Raw genomic sequence first — 16,639 nt, 5'->3', positions numbered from 1 at the left:
TTCATTAAAAAACCATCAATATAAACAAAACCTACTTTTGCGAACTAGTCCCTGGTTTTTAACTCAATCGCAACGAAACCAGTGTTGTATGATCCTCTGGACTGAGTAGATCAATAATTATCAAAAAAAAGTTGAACTTTCCATTTTAGATAGCTGTAACTGGCTCATTAACAAAAGGGGCGTGTCTACACGAACCTACATGCCTGTAAACCAATAAGAAAAACCCAAAACATCACAGAAATTGATGAGCAGATGTGGCATATCAATGTGAATAAACATGCAAAATCTAATGGAGATTGGGCAATAGGTGGCGCTATAATAGTGGAAATGGTTCTAAAAACATGCTAAAATGTCTTACAAATCCAGTAAATGTGCTTCATTTACACCCTTATCACTGAAATGATTTATAAGTTATTTTTCTGTCCATCTTGGATGTTTAAAGGTCTCAAAAACACATTTTCAATATTCTATCATTTTAGCCACTATAACAGACTTTCAACTGTCACCTACCATTTCTAACCACTAGATGTCACAACAAGACCACTTATTTATTGTTCAAAACATTTGCATACCTTTGTTGTTTTACATTTTTTGAGTTTAAAGTCAGGAATATTGCATTTAGGATCATTCTGAATCATATTTTGACCTGATGTAAACACTGTTATGCATTAAACATCTAATTTGGTCCCAGTTAACCTCTTCATAATAATTCTAATAGGTAAAACTGGTTCTATGATTAAACACATTGTTTTAAAATATATGTAAAGAAAATCAAAACTGTGGCTTCTAGATGGCAGTAACAGACCACTTATTGTTTATTTTACTGCTCTATAGCAAAGAATGTAATGTAATGTTATGTAATGCATTCTGAATCCCAAACTGACATGGCATGAACACAGTTAATTCATTTAAGATCAAATTTAGTTAAAGCTTTTCACACTTTTTACTCTGTAGATTTTTAATTATTTTTTCATTTTATACAGTTAGAACATGCTCAATTATAGAAGGGATATGTTTATGCACACCTAAATGGCTGTAATCACATAAATAAATTATACCGTGGCCACTAGATGGCAGTAGGAGATCACTAATAGCTTATTCACTGCTCTTTTGTCATTTTTATTAAGAAGAGCTAAAATAGCCATAACTCATGAATGCATTAAAATATCTTCACCAAACTTGTTACACATATGCAAGAGGTCAGTCTAAGGTCATAGCATAAAACTCGTAGACATTGGCCACATGATGGCGCTATACATTGTAAAATCACTGTGTCTGTGTAATCATTTATCTGATTAACTTAAAATTTGACATGTTGTGTCTTTGTCTAAGGTGCCATGACTCGATCTACACAATATATCATAGGGCTGCTTATACTGGTCACTTTGACATAAAAGCGGTCACTCGAAATGTTCATTAAAAATTTGTCAATATGTAAAAATCGAAGTTGCTTCTCTGGAGTGTTTAATCAAACATTTGTTAGCTCGATCTATAAACTCTAACACTTTAATCGTATATTTCGTTGTCGAATAAACTACTTACAGGCGTCCTAACTGCTATATGACCTTACCCTGCTAAACCGCTTGACCCCCGTTAATTGCTGCTCGCAGCTATATTTATTATTAGGGGGTCAAGCGCGAAGCGCTGAAACCCTATTGTATTTGTTAAAGTTTTTATTATTATTATTATTATTCTGCCGAAATCACTATTGCCCAGACCAAACGGTAAGGCCGAGAGAGCTGAAACTTGGCCAGATCGTAGTACTCCGGTACACTACATCCTCACCAAAGATCAGCCAAATCGGACCATAGGTGGCGCTATGGCGCCAAAAACCCACTTTTTGGACATTTTTGGCCGCTATTCGTTCACCGTTTGTCGTAGACTCAAAAACTTTACATTTTTTGAATCCCTGGTTTAAGCTGAACAAAAGTGTATACCAGAAATTTTTGCTCTACGACGCACCGTTTTCCCGCTACATCGCGATTTATCCGAAAACTACTTTTGCGAACTAGTCCTAGGTTTTTCACTCAATCTAAACCAAAACAGCTCTCAAATGTTCTCTGGACACTGAATATCAATAATTATCAAAAAAAAGTTGACATTTTTACTCTCACTCGAAACAGTACACAACAATGTTCGATGCTAATTGAAGCTAAATGCTAATCGGAGCTATAACTTTTGAACGGAATGAGATATCATCACCAAACTTGGTACACACATGTATAAGCTCAATTTGATGTGACAGTGCGAAAACAGCGGACTTTGGCCACATGGTGGCGCTATAAAGCTTAAAAACCAAAAAATGACCCTAACCTTACAACCGTTAGTCCGATCAGTTTGAAATTTGGCATGCAGTGTCTTTGACCAGTTTGCCATGACATATTATAAGGACATTGGCACATCTCCAAAAACATGGCCGCCATTAGCCAATTAAAATTGTGCAGCCATTTAGCAAGGTTAACGATCAGCGATCGGAACGAAACTCGCTGGGTCTGTTCGACTTATGAACCTAGAGGTCTGTAAGAATTTTGAAAAAAATCGGCCACTAGGGGGCGATTTTACGCAATTTTAAGGTGTAATGGGTTGTGTATCACACAACCTTTTGCAAAACCACACAAAATACATATCATATGATAGGCCTGCTCATACCGAACAGTTTGACACTAAAACTACTGCTGTCAGTCACACCGTTCATTAAATATTCATCAACATATGAAAAACCTACTTTTGCAAACTAGTCCCTGGTTTTTCACTCAATCGCAACGAAACCAGTGTTGTTGGAATCTCTGGACTGTGTAGATCAATAATTATCAAAAAAAAGTTGAACTTTTCACTTTAGCTAGCTGTAACAGGCTAATTTACAAAAGGGGCGTGTCCACACAAACCTACATGCCTCTAAACCAATAAGGAAAACTCACAACATCACAGAAATTGGTGAGCACATGTGGCATATCAATGAGAAGAAACATGCAAAATTTTGTGAAGATCAAACCATAGGTGGCGCTATAATAGCAAAAATAGCCTTAAAAACATGCCAAATGGCTTAAAAATAAAGTAAATGTGCTTCATTTAAACACTATTTCACAAATACACTTAATCTACATATCATATAATAGGTCTGCTCATACCGAACAGTTTGACACTAAAACCACTGCTGTCACTCACACCGTTCATCAAAAAACCACCAATATGTACAAAACCTACTTTTGCAAACTAGTCCCTGGTTTTTAACTCAATCGCAACAAAACCAGTGTTGTTAGAATCTCTGGACTGAGTAGATCAATAATTATCAAAAAAAAGTTGAACTTTTCACTTCTGATCGCTGTAACAGGCTCATTAACAAAAGGAGCGTGCCTACACGAACCTACATGCCTGTAAAGCAATAAGGAAAACCCAAAACATCACAGAAATTGGTGAGCAGATGTGGCATATCAATGTGAATAAACATGCAAAATCTTGTGAAGATTGGGCAATAGGTGGCGCTATAATAGGGGAAATGGTTCTAAAAACATGCTAAAATGGCTTAAAAATGAAGTAAATGTGCTTCATTTACACACTTATCACTGAAATGATTTATAAGTTATTTTTTTCTGTCCATCTTGGATGTTTAAACGTCTCAAAAACACATTTTCAATATTCTATCATTTTAGCCACTATAACACAGACTTTCAATTGTCACCTACCATTTCTAACCACTAGATGTCACAACAAGACAACTTATTTATTGTTCAAAACATTTGCATACCTTTGTTGTTTTACATTTTTTGAGTTTAAAGTCAGGGAAATTGCATTTAGGATCATTCTGAATCACATTTTGACCTGATGCAAACACTGTTATGCATTAAACATCTAATTTGGTCCCAGTTAACCTCTTCATAATAATTCTAATAGGTAAAACTGGTTCTATGATTAAACACATTGTTTTAAAACATATGTAAAGAAAATCACAACTGTGGCTTCTAGATGGCAGTAACAGAGCACTTGATGTTTATTTTACTGCTCTATACCAAAGAATGTAATGTAATGTTATGTAATGCATTCTGAATCGCAAACTGACATGGCATGAACACAGTTAATGCATTTAAGATCAAATTTAGTCAAAGCTTGTCAAACTTTACTCTGTAGATTTTTAATTATTTTAATAAAATACAAATTTTTCATTTTATATAGTTAGAACATGCTCAATTATAGAAGGGATATGGTTATGCACACCTAAATGGTTGTAATCACATAAATAAATTACACTGTGGCCACTAGATGGCAGTAGGAGATCACTAATAGCTTATTTACTGCTCCTTTGTCATTTTTATTAAGAAGAGCTAAAAAAGCCATAACTCATGAAGGAATTAAAATATCTTCACCAAACTTGTTACACATATGCAAGAGGTCAGTCTAAGGTCATAGCATAAAACTCGTAGACATTGACCACATGATGGCGCTATACATTGTAAAATCACTGTATCTGAGTAACCGTTTATTGATTAACTTAAAATTTGACATGTCGTGTCTCTGTCTAAGGTGCCATGACTCGATCTACACATTATATCATAGGGCTGCTTATACTGGTCACTTTGACATAAAAGCTGTCACTCGAAATGTTCATAAAAAAATTTGTCAATATGTAAAAACTGAAATTGCTTTTCTGGAATGTTTGATCAAACATTTGTTAGCTCAATCTATAAACTCTAACACTCTAATCGTATGTTTCGTTGTCGAATAAACTACTTACAGGCGTCCTAACTGCTATATGACCTTACCCTGCTAAACTGCTTGACCCCCGTTAATTGCTGCTTGCAGCTATATTTAGGGGGTCAAGCGCGAAGCGCTGAAACCCTATTGTTTTTGTTAAGATTTTTATTATTATTATTATTATTATTATTATTCTGCCGAAGTCACTATTGCCCAGACCAAACCGTAAGGCCGAGAGAGCTGAAACTTGGCCAGATTGTAGTACCCCGGTACACTACGTTCTGGCCAAAGATCAGCCAAATCAGACCATAGGTGGCGCTATGGCGCCAAAAAAACACTTTTTGGACATTTTTAGCCGCTATTCGTTCACCGTTTGTCGTAGACTCAAAAACTTTACATTTTTTGAATCCTTGGCTTAACCTGAACAAAAGTGTATAGCAGAAATTTTTGCTCTACGACGCACCGTTTTCCCGCTACATCGCGATTTATCCGAAACCTACTTTTGCGAACTAGTCCTAGGTTTTACACTCAATTTAAACCAAACCAGCTCTCAAATGTTCTCTGGACACTGAATATCAATAATTATCAAAAAAAAGTTGACATTTTTATTCTCACTCGAAACAGTACACAACAATGTTCGATGCTAATTGAAGCTAAATGCTAATTGGAGCTATATTGTTTGAACGGAATGAGATATCATCACCAAACTTGGTACACACATGTATAAGCTCAATTTGAGGTGACAGTGCAAAAACAACGGACTTTGGCCACATGGTGGCGCTATAAAGCTTAAAAACCATAAAATGACCCTAACCTTACAACCGTTAGTTCGATCAGCTTGAAATTTGGCATGCAATGTCTTTGACCAGTTTGCCATGACATATTATAAGGACAATGGCACATCTCAAAAAACATGGCCGCCATTAGCCAATTAAAATTGTGCAGCCATTTAACAAGGTTAACGATCAGCGATCAGAACGAAACTCGCTGGGTATGTTCGACTTATGGACCTAGAGGTCTGTAAGAATTTTGAAAGAAATCGGCCACTAGGGGGCGATTTTACACAATTTTAAGGTGTAATGTGTTGTGTATCACACAACCTTTTGCAAAACCACACAAAATACATATCATATGATAGGCCTGCTCCTACCGAACAGTTTGACACTAAAACCACTGCTGTCACTCGCACCGTTTATTAAATATTCATCAACATATGAAAAACCTACTTTTGCGAACTAGTCCCTGGTTTTTCACTCAATCGCAACAAAACAAGTGCTGTTAGAATCTCTGGACTGTGTAGATCAATAATTATCAAAAAAAAGTTGAACTTTTTACTTTGGCTAGCTGTAACAGGCTAATTTACAAAAGGGGCGTGTCCACACGGACCTACATGCCTGTAAACCAATAAGGAAAACTCACAACATCACAGAAATTGGTGAGCACATGTGGCATATCAATGAGAAGAAACTTGCAAAATTTTTTGAAGATCAAACCATAGGTGGCGCTATAATAGCAAAAATAGCCTTAAAAACATGCCAAATGGCTTAAAAATAAAGTAAATGTGCTTCATTTAAACACTATTTCACAAATACACTTAATCTACATATCATATGATAGGTCTGCTCATACTGAACAGTTTGACACTAAAACCACTGCTGTTACTCAAACTGTTCATTAAAAAACCATCAATATAAACAAAACCTACTTTTGCAAACTAGTCCCTGGTTTTTAACTCAATCGCAACGAAACCAGTGTTGTATGAACCTCTGGACTGAGTAGATCAATAATTATCAAAAAAAATTTTAACTTTCCATTTTAGATAGCTGTAACAGGCTCATTAACAAAAGGGGCGTGTCTATATGAACCTACATGCCTCTAAACCAATAAGGAAAACCGAAAACATCACAGAAATTGGTGAGCAGATGTGGCATATCAATGCGAATAAACATGCAAAATTTTGTGGAGATTGGGCAATAGGTGGCGCTATAATAGTGGAAATGGTTCTAAAAACATGCTAAAATGGCTTAAAAATGCAGTAAATGTGCTTCATTTACACACTTATCACTGAAATGATTTATAAGTTATTTTTTTGCCCATCTTGGATGTTTAAAGGTCTCAAAAACACATATTTTCACTATTCTATCATTTTAGCCACTATAACACAGACTTTGACCTGTCACCTACCATTTCTAACCACTAGATGTCACAACAAGACCACTTATTTATTGTTCAAAACATTTGCATACCTTTGTTGTTTTACATTTTTTGAGTTTAAAGTCAGGGAAATTGCATTTAGGATCATTCTGAATCATATTTTGACCTGATGTAAACACTGTTATGCATTAAACATCTAATTTGGTCCCAGTTAACCTCTTCATAATAATTCTAATAGGCAAAACTGGTTCTATGATTAAACACATTGTTTTAAAACATATGTAAAGAAAATCACAACTGTGGCTTCTAGATGGCAGTAACAGACCACTTATTGTTTATTTTACTGCTCTATAGCAAAGAATGTAATGTGATGTTATGTAATGCATTCTGAATTCCAAACTGACATGGCATGAACCCAGTTAATCCATTTAAGATTAAATTTAGTTAAAGCTTTTCACACTTTTTACTCTGTAGATTTATAATTATTTTAATAAAATACAAATTTTTCATTTTATATAGTTAGAACATGCTCAATAATAGAAGGGATATGTTTATGCACACCTAAAAGGCTGTAATCACATAAATAAATTACACTGTGGCCACTAGATGGCAGTAGGAGATCACTAATAGCTTATTCACTGCTCTTTTGTCATTTTTATTAAGAAGAGCTAAAATAGCCATAACTCATGAATGAATTAAAGTATCTTCACCAAACTTGTTACACATATGCAAGAGGTCAGTCTAAGGTCATAGCATAAAACTCGTAGACAATGGCCTCATGATGGCGCTATACATTGTAAAATCACTGTATCTGAGTAACCATTTATCTGATTAACTTAAAATTTGACGTGTCGTGTCTTTGTCTCAGGTGCCATGACTCGATCTACACATTATATCATAGGGCTGCTTATACTGGTCACTTTGACATAAAAGCGGTCACTTGAAATGTTCATTAAAAATTTGTCAATATGTAAAAATCGAAGTTGCTTCTCTGGAGTGTTTAATCAAACATTTGTTAGCTCAATCTATAAACTTTAACACTCTAATCGTATATTTCGTTGTCGAATAAACTACTTACAAGCGTCCTAACTGCTATATGACCTTACCTTGCTAAACTGCTTGACCCCCGTTAATTGCTGCTTGCAGCTATATTTATTATTATTATTATTCTGCCGAAGTCACTATTGCCCAGACCAAACCGTAAGGCCGAGAGAGCTGAAACTTGGCCAGATCGTAGTACCCCGGTACACTACATTCTCACAAAAGATCAGCCAAATCGGACCATAGGTGGCGCTATGGCGCCAAAAACCCACTTTTTGGACATTTTTGCCTGCTATACGTTCACCGTTTGTCGTAGACTCAAAAACTTTACATTTTTCCAATCCTTGGGTTAGCCCCAACAAAAGTGCACAGCTGAACTTTTTGCTCTACGACGCACTGTTTTCGCGCTACATCGCGATTTGTCCGAAACCTACTTTTGCGAACTAGTCCTAGGTTTTTCACTCAATCTAAACCAAACCAGCTCTCAAATGTTCTCTGGACACTGAATATCAATAATTATCAAAAAAAAGTTGACATTTTTATTCTCACTCGAAACAGTACACAACAATGTTTGACGCTAATTGAAGCTAAATGCTAATTTGAGCTATAACTTTTGAACGAAATGAGATATCATCACCAAACTTGGTACACACATGCATAAGCTCAATTTGAGGTGACACTGCAAAACCCGCAGACTTTGGCCACATGGTGGCGCTATAAAGCTAAAAAAACATAAAAATTACTCTAACCTTACAGCCGTTAGTCCAATCAGCTTGAAATTTGGCATGCCGTGTCTTTGACCAAGTTGTCATAACATACTATAAGGACATTGGGATATCTCAAAAAACATGGCCGCCATTGGCCAATTAAAATTGAGCAGCCATTTAACAAGGTTAACGATGAGTGATCAAAACGAAACTCGCTGGGCATGTTCGACTTAAGGTCCTAGAGGTCTGTAAGAATTTTGAAAGAAATCGGCCACTAGGGGGCGATTTTACGTATTTTTAGTGAGTAATGGGTTGTGTATCACACAACCTTTTGCGCATACACACAAAATACATATCCTATGATAGGCCTGCTCATACCGAACAGTTTGACACTCAAACCACTGCTGTCACTTACACCGTTCGTAAAATATTCCTCAATATAGGAAAAACCTACTTTTGCAAACTAGTCCCTGGTTTTTCACTCAATCGCGACGAAACCAGTGTTGTTGGAATCTCTGGACTGTGTAGATCAATAATTATCAAAAAAAAGTTGAACTTTTCACTTTGGCTAGCTGTAACAGGCTAATTTACAAAAAAGGCGTGTCCACACGAACCTACATGCCTGTAAACCAATAAGAAAAACTCACAACATCACAGAAATTGGTGAGCACATGTGGCATATCAAAGAGATGAAACTTGCAAAATTTTGTGACGATCAAACCATAGGTGGCGCTACAATAGCAAAAATAGTCTTTAAATAATGCTAAATCGCTTAAATATAAAGTAAATTTGCTTCATTTACATACTATTTCACAAAAAACACTCAATCTACATATCATATGATAGGTCTGCTCATCCTGAACAGTTTGAGACTAATACCACTGGTGTTACTCAAACTGTTCATTAAAAAACCATCAATATAAACAAAACCTACTTTTGCAAACTAGTCCCTGGTTTTTAGTTCAGTCGCGACGAAACCAGTGTTGTTGGAATCTCTGGACTGTGTAGATCAATAATTATCAAAAAAAAGTTGAACTTTTTACTTTGGCTAGCTGTAACAGGCTAATTTACAAAAGGGGCGTGTCCACACTAACCTACATGCCTGTAAACCAATAAGGAGAGCCCAAAACATCACAGAAATTGGTGAGCACATGTGGCATATCAATGTAAACAAACATGCAAAATTTTGTGAAGATCAAACCATAGGTGGCGCTATAATAGCAAAAATAGTCTTTAAATAATGCTAAATCGCTTAAAAATAAAGTAAATTTGCTTCATTTACATACTATTTCACAAAATACACTCAATCTACATATCATATGATAGGTCTGCTCATACTGAACAGTTTGAGACTAAAACCACTGCTGTTACTCAAACTGTTCATTAAAAAACCATCAATATAAACAAAACCTACTTTTGCGAACTAGTCCCTGGTTTTTAACTCAATCGCAACGAAACCAGTGTTGAATAAACCTTTGGACTGAGTAGATCAATAATTATCAAAAAAAGGTTGAACTTTTCATTTTAGATAGCTGTAACAGGCTCATTAACAAAAGGGGCGTGTCTACACGAACCTACATGCCTGTAAACCAATAAGGAAAACCCAAAACATCACATAAATTGGCGAGCAGATGTGGCATATCAATGTGAATAAACATGCAAAATCTTGTGGAGATTGGGCAATAGGTGGCGCTATATTAGTGGAAATGGTTCTAAAAACATGCTAAAATGGCTTAAAAGTGAAGTAAATGTGCTTCATTTACACACTTTTCACTGAAATGATTTATAAGTAATTTTTCTGTCCATCTTGGATGTTTAAAGGTCTCAAAAACACATTTTCAATATTCTATCATTTTAGCCACTATAACAGACTTTCAACTGTCACCTACCATTTCTAACCACTAGATGTCACAACAAGACCACTTATTTATTGTTCAAAACATATGCATACCTTTGTTGTTTTACATTTTTTGAGTTTAAAGTCAGGGAAATTGCATTTAGGATCATACTGAATCACATTTTGACCTGATGTAAACACTGTTATGCATTAAACATCTAATTTGGTCCCAGTTAACCTCTTCATAATAATTCTAATAGGTAAAACTGGTTCTATAATTAAACACCTTGTTTTAAAACATGTAAAGAAAATCACAGCTGTGGCTTCTAGATGGCAGTAACAGAGCACTTATTGTTTATTTTACTGCTCTATAGCAAAGAATGTAATGTAATGTTATGTAATGCATTCTGAATCCCAAACTGACATGGCCTGAACACAGTTAATCCATTTAAGATCAAATTTAGTCAAAGCTTTTCACACTTTTTACTCTGTAGATTTTTAATTATTTTAATAAAATACAAATTTTCATTTTATATAGTTAGAACATGCTCAATTATAAAAGGGATATGTTTATGCACACCTAAATGGCTGTAATCACATAAATAAATTACACTGTGGCCACTAGATGGCAGTAGGAGATCACTAATAGCTTATTCACTGCTCTTTTGTCATTTTTATTAAGAAGAGCTAAAATAGCCATAACTCATGAATAAATTAAAATATCTTCACCAAACTTGTTACACATATGCAAGAGGTCAGTCTAAGGTCAAAGCATAAAACTCATAGACATTGGCCACATGATGGCACTATACGTTGTAAAATCACTGTATCCGAGTAACCATTTTTCTGATTAACTTAAAATTGACATGTCGTGTCTTTGTCTAAGGTGCCATGACTCGATCTACACATTATATCATAGGGCTGCTTATACTGGTCACTTTGACATAAAAGCGGTCACTCGAAATGTTCATTAAAAATTTGTCAATATGTAAAAATCGAAGTTGCTTCTCTGGAGTGTTTAATCAAACATTTGTTAGCTCAATTTATAAACTTTAACACTCTAATCGTATATTTCGTTGTCGAATAAACTACTTACAGGCGTCCCAACTGCTATATGACCTTACCCTGCTAAACTGCTTGACCCCCGTTAATTGCTGCTTGCAGCTATATTTATTATTAGGGGGTCAAGCGCGAAGCGCTGAAACCCTATTGTTTTTGTTAAGATTTTTATTATTATTATTATTATTATTATTCTGCCGAAGTCACTATTGCCCAGACCAAACCGTAAGGCCGAGAGAGCTGAAACTTGGCCAGATGGTAGTACCCCGGTACACTACATTCTGGCCAAAGATCAGCCAAATCAGACCATAGGTGGCGCTATGGCGCCAAAAAAACACTTTTTGGACATTTTTGGCCGCTTATCGTTCACCGTTTGTCGTAGACTCAAAAACTTTACATTTTTTGAATCCTTGGGATAACCTGAACAAAAGTGTATAGCAGAAATTTTTGCTCTACGACGCACCGTTTTCCCGCTACATCTCGATTTATCCGAAACCTACTTTTGCGAACTAGTCCTAGGTTTTTCACTCAATCTAAACCAAACCAGCTCTCAAATGTTCTCTGGACACTGAATATCAATAATTATCAAAAAAAAGTTGACATTTTTATTCTCACTCGAAACAGTACACAACAATGTTCGATGCTAATTGAAGCTAAATGCTAATTGGAGCTATAACTTTTGAACGGAATGAGATATCATCACCAAACTTGGTACACACATGCATAAGCTCAATTTGATGTGACAGTGCAAAAACAGCGGACTTTGGCCACATGGTGGCGCTATAAAGCTTAAAAACCATAAAATGACCCTAACCTTACAACCGTTAGTCCGATCAGCTTGAAATTTGGCATGCAGTGTCTTTGACCAGTTTGCCATGACTTATTATAAGGACAATGACACATCTCAAAAAACATGGCCGCCATTAGCCAATTAAAATTGTGCAGCCATTTAGCAAGGTTAACGATGAGCGATCGGAACGAAACTCGCTGGGTATGTTCGACTTATGGACCTAGAGGACTGTAAGAATTTTGAAAGAAATCGGCCACTAGGGGGCGATTTTACGCAATTTTAGGGTGTAATGGGTTGTGTATCACACAACCTTTTGCAAAACCACACAAAATACATATCATATGATAGGCCTGCTCCTACCGAACAGTTTGACACTAAAACCACTGCTGTCAGTCACACCGTTCATTAAATATGCATCAATATAGGAAAAACCTACTTTTGCGAACTAGTCCCTGGTTTTTAGTTCAATCGCGATGAAACCAGTGTTGTTGGAATCTCTGGACTGTGTAGATCAATAATTATCAAAAAAAAGTTGAACTTTTCACTTTGGCTAGCTGTAACAGGCTCATTTACAAAAGGGGCGTGTCCACACGAACCTACATGCCTGTAAACCAATAAGGAAAACTCAAAACACCACAGAAATTGGTGAGCACATGTGGCATATCACCGAGATGAAACTTGCAAAATTTTGTGAAGATCAAACCATAGGTGGCGCTATAATAGCAAAAATAGTCTTAAAAACATGCTAAATGGCTTACAAATGCAGTAAATGTGCTTCATTTACACACTATTTCACAAAAAACACTTAATCTACATATCATATGATAGGTCTGCTCATACTGAACAGTTTGACACTAAAACCACTGCTGTTACTCCCACTGTTCATTAAAAAACCATCAATACAAACAAAACCTACTTTTGCGAACTAGTCCCTGGTTTTTAGTTCAATCGCGACGAAACCAGTGTTGTAAGAACCTCTGGACTATCTAGATCAATAATTATCAAAAAAAAGTGGAACTTTTCACTTTGGCTAGCTGTAACAGGCTCATTTACAAAAGGGGCGTGTCTACACTAACCTACATGCCTGTAAACCAATAAGGAAGAGGCAAAACATCACAAAAATTGGTGAGCACATGTCGCATATCAATGCGAATAAACATGCAAAATTTTGTGGAGATCGGGCAATAGGTGGCGCTATAATAGTAGAAATAGTTCTAAAAACATCATAAAATGGCTTAAAACTGCAGTAAATGTGCTTCATTTACACACCTATCACTGAAATGATTTACAAGTTTGTTTGTTTTTTGCCCATCTTCGATGTTTAAAGGTCTCAAAAACACATTTTCAATATTCTATCATTTTAGCCACTATAACACAGACTTTTAACTGTCACCTACCATTTCTAACCACTAGATGTCACAACAAGACCACTTATTTATTGTTCAAAACATTTGTATACCTTTGTTGTTTTACATTTTTTGAGTTTAAGGTCAGGGAAATTGCATTTAGGATCATTCTGAATCACATTTTGACCTGATGTAAACACTGTTATGCATTAAACATCTAATTTGGTCCCAGTTAACCTCTTCATAATAATTCTAATATGTAAAACTGGTTCTATGATTAAACACCTTGATTTAAAACATATGTAAAGAAAATCACAACTCTGGCTTCTAGATGGCAGTAACAGACCACTTAAAGTTTATTTTACTGCTCTATGGCAAAGAATGTGTTGCAATGTTATGTAATGCATTCTGAATCCCAAACTGACATGGCCTGAACACAGTTAATGCATTTAAGATCAAATTTAGTTAAAGTTTTTTCACACTTTTTACTCTGTAGATTTTTAATTATTTTAATAAAATACAAATTTTTCATTTTATATAGTTAGAACATGCTCAATTATAGAAGGGATATGTTTATGCACACCTAAATGGCTGTAATCACATAAATAAATTACACCGTGGCCACTAGATGGCAGTAGGAGATCACTAATAGCTTATTCACTGCTCTTTTGTCATTTTTATTAAGAAGAGCTAAAATAGCCATAACTCATGAAGGAATTAAAATATCTTCACCAAACTTGTTACACGTATGCAAGAGGTCAGTCTAAGGTCATAGCATAAAACTCATAGACAATGGCCACATGATGGCGCTATACATTGTAAAATCACTGTATCTGAGTAACCATTTATCTGATTAACTTAAAATTTGACATGTCGTGTCTTTGTCTAAGGTGCCATGAATCGATCTACACATTACATCTTAGGGCTGCTTATACTGGTCACTTTGACATAAAAGCGGTCACTCGAAATGTTCATTAAAAATTTGTCAATATGTAAAAATCGAAGTTGCTTCTCTAGAGTGTTTAATCAAACATTTGTTAGCTCAATCTATAAACTTTAACACTCTAATCGTATATTTCGTTGTCGAATAAACTACTTACAGGCGTCCTAACTGCTATATGACCTTACCCTGCTAAACTGCTTGACCCCCGTTAATTGCTGCTTGCAGCTATATTTAGGGGGTCAAGCGCGAAGCGCTGAAACCCTATTGTTTTTGTTAAGATTTTTATTATTATTATTATTATTATTATTCTGCCGAAGTCACTATTGCCCAGACCAAACCGTAAGGCCGAGAGAGCTGAAACTTGGCCAGATGGTAGTACCCCGGTACACTACGTTCTGGCCAAAGATCAGCCAAATCAGACCATAGGTGGCGCTATGGCGCCAAAAAAACACTTTTTGGACATTTTTGGCCGCTTATCGTTCACCGTTTGTCGTAGACTCAAAAACTTTACATTTTTTGAATCCTTGGGTTAACCTGAACAAAAGTGTATATCAGAAATTTTTGCTCTACGACGCACCGTTTTCCCGCTACATCGCGATTTATCCGAAACCTACTTTTGCGAACTAGTCCTAGGTTTTTCACTCAATCTAAACCAAACCAGCTCTCAAATGTTCTCTGGACACTGAATATCAATAATTATCAAAAAAAAGTTGACATTTTTATTCTCACTCGAAACAGTACACAACAATGTTCGATGCTAATTGAAGCTAAATGCTAATTGGAGCTATAACTTTTGAACGGAATGAGATATCATCACCAAACTTGGTACACACATGCATAAGCTCAATTTGATGTGACAGTGCAAAAACAGCGGACTTTGGCCGCATGGTGGCGCTATAAAGCTTAAAAACCATAAAATTACCCTAACCTTACAACCGTTAGTCCGATCAGCTTGAAATTTGGCATGCAGTGTCTTTAACCAGTTTGCCATGACATATTATAAGGACAATGACACATCTCAAAAAACATGGCCGCCATTAGCCAATTAAAATTGTGCAGCCATTTAGCAAGGTTAACGATGAGCGATCGGAACGAAACTCGCTGGGTATGTTCGACTTATGGACCTAGAGGACTGTAAGAATTTTGAAAGAAATCGGCCACTAGGAGGCGATTTTACGCAATTTTAAGGTGTAATGGGTTGTGTATCACACAACCTTTTGCAAAACCACACAAAATACATATCATATGATAGGCCTGATCATACCGAACAGTTTGACACTAAAACCACTGCTGTCAGTCACACCGTTCGTTAAATATGCATCAATATAGGAAAAACCTACTTTTGCGAACTAGTCCCTGGTTTTTCACTCAATCGCAACGAAACGAGTGTTGTTAGAATCTCTGGACTGTGTAGATCAATAATTATCAAAAAAAAGTTGAACTTTTCTCCTTGGCTAGCTCTAACAGGCTAATTTACAAAAGGGGCGTGTCCACACGAACCTACATGCCTGTAAACCAATAAGGAAAACTCATAACATCACAGAAATTGGTGAGCACATGTGCCATATCAATGAGAAGAAACTTGCAAAATTTTGTGAAGATCAAACCATAGGTGGCGCTATAATAGCAAAAATAGTTATAAAAACATGCCAAATGGCTTAAAAATAAAGTAAGTGTGCTTCATTTAAACACTATTTCACAAAAACACTTAATCTACATATCAAATGATAGGTCTGCTCATACTTAACAGTTTGACACTAAAACAACTGCTGTCACTCCCACCGATCATTAAAAAAACCATCAATATGTACAAAACCTACTTTTGCGAACTAGTCCCTGGATTTTAACTCAATCGCAATGAAACCAGTGTTGTATGAACCTCTGGACTGAGTAGATCAATAATTATCAAAAAAAGTTGAACTTTCCATTTTAGATAGCTGTAACAGGCTCATTTACAAAAAGGGGCGTGTCTACACGAACCTACATGCCTGTAAACCAATAAGAAAAACTCAAAACATCACAGAAATTAATGAGCTCATGTGGCATATCAATGCGAATAAACATGCAAAATTT

Source organism: Danio rerio, chromosome 24 (assembly GCF_052040795.2).
Source record: "Danio rerio strain M-AB ecotype USA chromosome 24, GRCz13ab, whole genome shotgun sequence".
Lineage (NCBI taxonomy): Eukaryota > Metazoa > Chordata > Actinopteri > Cypriniformes > Danionidae > Danio > Danio rerio.
The sequence above is the reverse complement of the archived record's forward strand: the minus strand, read 5'-3'. Positions refer to the sequence as shown.